Below are 7,923 nucleotides of genomic sequence, written 5' to 3'. Positions count from 1 at the left end.
AAATATAAGCCGTTACGCATGATAAATCACTTTACAATCATCTATGATCGTTAGGTTAGGTTTTTGTAAATGGGCAAATTAATGGCATATTTGACTCAGGTAAATATCCCACCGCACGTTCATTTCAGAATTTAATTTTATTCTTTTAAATGGTTTGGATCCATAGGTCATTTGCTTCTTCAACAAGTTTCAAGCATGCATTTCCATTTTTTAAAAATGTTTAGAAAAATATCTTTCTTATAAAATTCCAAGCTATTTGGGTTGAACTAGTGGAATTTCCCAAACTTGGATAACAAAACTTTTGTGTTCATTTGTGGTGTGAGAATAAATTTTCTTTACTTACATTTGTTTTTTTATTTAAATTATTCCCATACATAAACTCTAAAATTTTCATTTTGTTGTGATCTATTTGCCTTTCATCTCTTTTTTTGTTTACGAGATGTAGAGAAAGTGAAAACTCAAGTTTTGTTATAAAAAAAATTATACATCTAAAATGAAAATGCACAATGCACCAGTGTAGAGAGATATAATTCCAAAAAGTGTCTGTAATTTTTAGGGATTGTAAACTTCTTTTAGTTTTATATATCAGGTTATGCAATCATTGCAAAAAGGGGGAGGCGGGGGATTTCCAACTGAGTGTTGACTCCCAATCCATAAGTCATTCCTTCAAAACTATAGCCCGTTATGCTTGGTAAATCACTTTACAATCAACTTTGATCATTAGATCAACTTTTTGTAAATGGGAAAAATAATGGCTTGTTTGACTCTGGTAAATATCCCACCACACGTTCACTTGAGAATTTACTGTTATTCTCTTTAAAAGGTTTGGATCCATAGGTCATTTGCATCTTTAACATGTTTCAAGCATGCATATCCATTTTTTAAAACAAGTGTAGGAGAAGTTTTTTCTTATAAAATTCTTAGCTATTAGGGTTGAACTTGTGTTCCCAAACTTGGATAACCAAAATTTTGTGTTCATTTGTGGTGTGAGAATAAATTTTCTTTTCTTACATTTTTTTATTGATTTAAATTCTATCCACACATAAAGTCAAAATTTTTCATTTTGTTCTGATCTATTTGCCTTTTATCTCTTTTTTTGTTAACGAGATGAAGAGAAAGTGAAAACTCAAGTTTTGATTGAAGAAAAAAGTATACATCTAAAATGGAAATGCACAATGCACAAATGAAGAGAGAGATAATTCCAAAAAGTGCTTGTAATGTTTCGAGGTTGTAATATCTTTTTAGTTTTTTTATATTAGGTTCTGCAATTGTTGGGAAATGGGGGATGCGGGGGATTTTTAACTGAGTGTTGACTCCATATCTATCAGTCATTCCGTGCAAAAATACAGCCCGTTATGCAAGATAAATTACTTTACAATCATCTATGATCATTAGTTCAGCTTTTTGAAAAAGGGCAAAATAATGGCTTGTTTGACTAGGGTTAATATTCCACCGCATGTTCACTTGAGAATTTAATGTTATTATCTTTAAAAGGTTTGGACCCATAGGTCATTTGCAACTCTAACATGTTTCAAGCATACATATCCATTTTTTAAAACATGTGTAGAAAAATCTCTTTCTTATAAAATTCCAAGCTATTAGGGTTGAACTAGTGGAATTACCCAAAATTAGATAACAAAATTTTTGTGTTCAGTTGTGGTGTATGAATAAATGTTCTTTAGTTACCTTTGTTTATTGGGTTAAATTCTTTCCATACATAAACTCTAAAATTTTGATTTTGCTGTGATCTATTTGTCTTTTATCTCATTTTTTGTTTACGAGATGAAGGGAAAATGAAAACTCAAGTTTTGACTTAAGAAAATAATATACATGTAAAATGGAAATGCACAATGCACAAATGTAGAGAGAGATAATTCGAAAAAGTGACTGTAATTTTTAGGGATTTTAATCTCTTTGTAGTTTTTATATATCAGGTTTTGGAATCGTCCGGAAAAGGGGGAGGCTGGGGATTTTTAACTGAGTGTTAACTCCCAATCCATAAGTCATTCCTTACAAAAAAATATAGCACGTTACGCATGATAAATCACTTTATAATCATCTATGAGCGTTAGGCAGCTTTTGTAAACGGGCAAAATAATGGCATGTTTGATTTGGGTAAATATCCCACCGCACATTCACTTGAGAATTTAATGTTATTCTCTTTAAAAGGTTTGGATCCATAGGTCATTTGCATCTTTAACATGTTTTAGGCATGGATATCCATTTTTTAAAACATGTGTACAAAAATCTCTTTCTTATAAAATCCTGAGCTATTAGGGTTGAACTAGTGGAATTTCCCAAACTTGTATAACAAAAATTTTGTGTTCATTTGTGGTGTGTGGATAATTTTTTTTCTTACAATTGTTTATTTCTTTAAATTCAGTTCATACATTAACTCGAAAATTTTCATTTTGTTGTGATCTATTTGCGTTTTATCTCTTTGTTTTTTATGAGATGACGGGAAAGTGGAAACTCATGTTTTGCTTTAAGAAAATAGTATACATCTAAAATGGAAATACACATTGCACAATTTTAGAGTGAGATAATTCCAAAAAGTCTATAATTTTTAGGGATTGTAAACGTTTTTTGGTATTTATATATATCAGGTTCGGCAATCGTTGAGAAAAGGGGGAGGCGGGGGATTTTTAACTGTGTGTTGCTTCCAATCCATAAGTCATTCCTTACAAAACTATAGCCTGTTACACAAGATAAATCAGTTTACAAACATCTATGATCGTTAGGTCAGATTATTATAAATGGGTAAAAAAATGGCTTGTTTCACTCGGGTAAATATCCCACTGCACGTTCACTTCTGAATTTAATGTTATTCTCATTAAAAGTTTTGGATCGATTGATCATTTGAATCCTTAACATGTTTCAAGCATGCATATCCATTTTTTGAAACTGGTGTAGAAAAATTTCTTTCTTTTAAAATTCTGAGCTATTGAGGTCGAACTAGTGGAATTTCCCAAACTTGGATAACAAAAATTTTGTGTTCATTTGTGGTGTGTGAATAGATTTTCTTTACTTACATTTTTTTATTGCTTTAAATACTTTCCATACATAAACTCTAAAATTTTCTTTTTGTTGGGATCTATTTGCCTTCTATCTCTTGTTTTGTTTACGAGATGAAGGGAAAGTGAAAACTCAAGTTTTGATTCAAGAAAAAAGTATACAACTAAATAGGAAAAGCACAATGCACAAATGTAGAGAGAGGTAATTCCCAAAAGTGTCTGTAATTTTTAGGCATTGTAAAGTCTTTTTAGTTTTTATATATCAAGTTCTGTAATCGTCGGGAAAAGGGGGAGGCGGGGGATTTTTAAGTGAGTGTTGACTCCCAATCCATAAGTCATTCCTTACCAAAATTTAGCCCATTATGCATTATAAATAACTTTACAATCATCTATGATCGTTAGGTTAGCTTTATGTAAATGGGCTAAATAATGGCTTGTTTGACTTGGGAAAATATCCCACCGCACGTTTACTTGAAAATTTAATGTTATTCTAATTAAAAGGTTTGGATCGATAGGTCATTTGTATCTTTAACACGTTCAAAGCAAGGATATCCATTTTTTAAAACATGTGTAGAAAAATCTCTTTCTTATAAAATTCTGAGCTATTACAGTTGAACTTGTGGAATTTCCAAAAATTGGATAACAAAACTTTTGTTTTCATTTGTAGTGTGTGAATAAATTATTTTCTTATATTTATTTTGGTTTAAATTCTTTCCATACATAAACTCTAAAATTTTCATTTAGTAGTGATCTATTTGCCTTTTATCTCTTTTTTTGTTTACGAGAGGAAGAGAAAGTGAAAACTAAAGTTTTGATTTAAGAAAAAAGTATATATCTAAAATTGAAATGCACAATGCACAAATGTAGAGAGAGATAATTCCAAAAAGTGTCTGTAATTTTTAGCCATTGTAAACTCTTTTTAGTTTTTATATATAAGATTCTGCAATCGTCATGAAATGGGGGAGGCCCGAGATTTTTAACTAAGTGTTGACTCCCAATCCATAAGTAATTCCTTAGAAAATATAGCCTGTTACTCATGATAAATGACTTTACAATCATCTATGACCGTTAGGTCAACTTTTTGTAAATGGGCAAAATAATGGCTATTTTGACTCAGGTAATTATTCCACAGCACATTCACTTGAGAATTTAATGTTATTCTCTTTAAAAGGTTTGGATCCATAGGTCATTTGCTTCTTTAACATGTTTCAAGCATGCATATCCATTTTTTAAAACATGTGTAGAAAAATATCTTTCTTATAAAATTCTTTGCTATTAGGGTTAAACAAGTGGAATTTCCCAAACTTGGATAACAAAACTTTTGTGTTCATTTGTGGTGTGAGAATAAATTTTCTTTACTTACATTTGTTTATTGCTTTAAATTCTTTCCATACATAAACTCTAAAAGTTTCATTTTGTTGTGATCTATTTGCCTTTTATCTTTTTTTTTTTTACGAGATGAAGAGAAAGTGAAAACTCAAGTTTTGATTTAAAAAAAAATATACATCTTAAATGATAATGCACTAAGAACAAATGTAGAGAGAGATAATTTGATAAAGTGTCTGTAATTTTTAGGGATTGAAAACTCTTTTTAGTTTTTATATATCAGGTTATGCAATCGTCGCGAAAAAGGGGAGGCCAGGGATTTTTAACTAAGTGTTGACATCTAATCCATAAGTCATTCCTTACAAAAAAAATAGCCCGTTACGCATGATAATTGCCTTTAAAATCTTCTATGATCGTTAGCTCAGCTTTTTGTAAGTGGGCAAAATATTAGCTTGTTTGACTCGAGTAAATATCTCACCACACGTTCACTCGAGAATTTAGTGTTATTCTCTATAAAAGGTTTGGATCAATAGGTCATTTGCATCTTTAACATGTTTCAACCATGCATATCCATTTTTTGAAACATGTGTCAAAAAATCTCTTTCTTATAAAATTCCGAGCTATTAGGTTTGAACAAGTGGAATATCACAAACATGGATAACAAAACTTTTTTATTCGTTTGTGGTGTGTGAATAAATTTTCTTTACTTACTTTTTCTTATTGCTTTAAATTCCTTCCATACATCAACTCTAGAATTTTCATTTTGATGTGATCTATTTGCCTTTTATCTCTTTTTTTGTTTACGAGAAGAAGGGAAAGTGAAAACTCAAATTTTGATTTAAGAAGAAAGTATACATCTAAAATGGAAATGCACAATGCACAAATGTAGATAGAGATAATTCCAAAAAGTGACTGTAATTTTTAGGGACAGTAAACGCTTTTTAGTTTTTATATATCAGGTTATGCAATCGTCGAGAAAAGGGGGAGGAGGGGGATTTTTAACTGAGTGTTGACTCCCAATCCATAAGTCCTTCCTTAAAAAAATATTGCTGATTACGCATGAAAGATCACTTTACAATCATCTATGCTCGTTAGGTCAGCTTTTAGTAAATGGGCAAAATAATGGCTTGTTGACTCGGGTAATTATCCCACTGCACGTTCACTTGAGAATTTAATGTTATTCGCTTTAAAAGCTTTTGTTCCATTGGTCATTTGCATCTTTAACATGTTTCAGGCACGCATATCTATTTTTTAAAACATGTGTGGAAAAATCTCTTTCTTATAAAATTTCGAGCTATTAGTGGTTAACAAGTGAAATTTCCCTAACTTGGATAACAAAACTTTTGTGTTCATTTGTGGTGTGAGAATATTATTTTTTAACTTACATTTGTGTATGGCTTTAAATTCTTTCCATACATAAACTCTAAAATTTTGATTCTGTTGTGATCTAATTGCCTTTTATCTCTTTTTTAGTTTACGAGATAAAGGGAAAGTGAAAACTCAAGTTTTTATTTATGAAAAAAGTATACATATAAAATGGAAATGCACAATGCACAAATGTAGAGAGAGATAATTCCAAAAAGTGTCTGTAATTTTTGGGGATTGTAATATCTTTTTAGTTTTTATAAATTAAGTTCTGCAATCGTCGAGTAAACGAGGAGGCGGGGAATTTTTAACTGAGTGTTGACTCCGTATCCATCAATCATTCCTTAAAAAAAATTACCTATTATGCATGATAAATCACTTTACAATCATCTATGATCGTTAGGTCAGTTTTTTGAAAAAGAGCAAAATAATGGCTTGTTTGACTCGGGTTAATATCCCACCGCACGTTCACTTGAGAATTTAATGTTATTCTCTTTAAAAGGTTTGGATCCATAGGTCATTTGCATCTCTAACATGTTTCAAGCATGCCTATCCATTTTTTAAAACAATTGTAGAAAAATCTCTTTCTTATAAAATTCCGAGCTATTAGGATTGAACTAGTGGAATTTCCCAAACTTGAATAACAAAACTGTTGAGGTCATTTGTGGTGTGTGAATAAATTTTATTTACTTAAATTTGTTTATTGCTTTAAATTATTTTCGTACATAAACTCTAAAATTTTTATTTTGTTGTGATCTATTTGCCTTTTCTCTCTCTATTTGCCTTTTCTTCTTTACGAGATGAAGGGAAAGTGAAAACTCAAGTTTTGATTAAGAAAAAAGTATACATCTAAAATGGAAATGCACAATGCACAAATGTAGAGAGAGATAATTCCAAAATGTGTTCGTAACTTTTAGGGATTTTAAACTCTTTTTAGGTTTTATATATCAGGTTCTGCAATCATCGGGAAAAGGGGGAGGCGGGAGATTTTTAACTGAGTGTTGACTCCCAATCCATGAGTCATTCCTTACAAAATTATAGACCATTACACATGATAAATCACTTTACAATTATCTAAGATCGTTACGTCAAGCTTTTTGTAAGTGGGCAAAATAATAGCTTGTTTGACTCGGGTAAATAACCCACCGAACGTGCACTCGAGAATTTAATGTTATTCTCTTTAAAAGGTTTTGATCCATGGGTCATTTGCATCTTTAATATGTTTCTATCATGCATATCCATTTTTTAAAACATGTGTAGAAAAATATCTTTCTTATAAAATTCCGAGGTATTAGGGTTGAACTAGTGGAATTTCCCAAAGTTGGATAACAAAACTTTTGTTTTCATTTGTGATGTGGGAATAATTTTTCTTTACTTATATTTTTTTATTGTTTTAAATAATTTCTATACATAAACTCTAAAATTTTCATTTTTTTGTGATCTGTTTGCCTTTTATCTCTTTTTTTGTTGACGAGATGTAGAGAAAGTAAAAACTCTAGGTTTGATTTAAAAAAAAAAGTATACATCTAAAAGGAAAATGCACAATGCACAAATATAGAGAGAGATAATTCCAAAAAGGGTCTGTAATTTTAAGGGATTGTAAACTCTTTTTGGTTTTTTTAAATAAGGTTTTGCAATCGTCCCAAAAAGGGGGATGCGAGGGATTTTTAACTGAGTGTTTACTCCCTATCCATAATTCTTTCCTTACAAAAAAATAGCCCGTTACGTGTGATAAATCACTTCACAATCATCTATGATCGTTAGGTCAACTTTTTGTAAATGGGCAAAATAATGGCTTGTTTGACTCGGGTAAATATCCCACTCCACGTTAACTTGAGAATTTAATGTTACCCTTTAAATGGTTTCGATCCATAGGTCATTTGCATCTTTAACATGTTTCAAGCATGCATATCCATTTTTTAAAACATGTGTAGAAAAATCTCTTTCTTATAAAATTCCGAGCTATTACGGTGGGTTGAACTAGTGGAATTTCCCAAACTTGGATAACAATACTTTTGTGATCATTAGTGATGTGAGAATAAATTTTCTTTACTTACATTTGTTTATTGCTTTAAATAATTTCTATATATAAACTCTAAAATTTTCATTTTGTTGTTATCTATTTGCCTTTTTCCTCTTTTTTTTTACGAGATGTAGAAAAAGTGAAAACTCAAGTTTCGTTTTAAAAAAAAAGTATACATCTAAAATGGAAATGCAC

The sequence above is a fragment of the Aristolochia californica genome, unplaced genomic scaffold (assembly GCF_029961685.1).
Source record: "Aristolochia californica isolate CCGP_79_NKW_82.1479 unplaced genomic scaffold, dmAriCali1.0.hap1 SCAF_5, whole genome shotgun sequence".
Taxonomy (NCBI): domain Eukaryota; kingdom Viridiplantae; phylum Streptophyta; class Magnoliopsida; order Piperales; family Aristolochiaceae; genus Aristolochia; species Aristolochia californica.
This window is presented reverse-complemented; position numbering follows the sequence as displayed.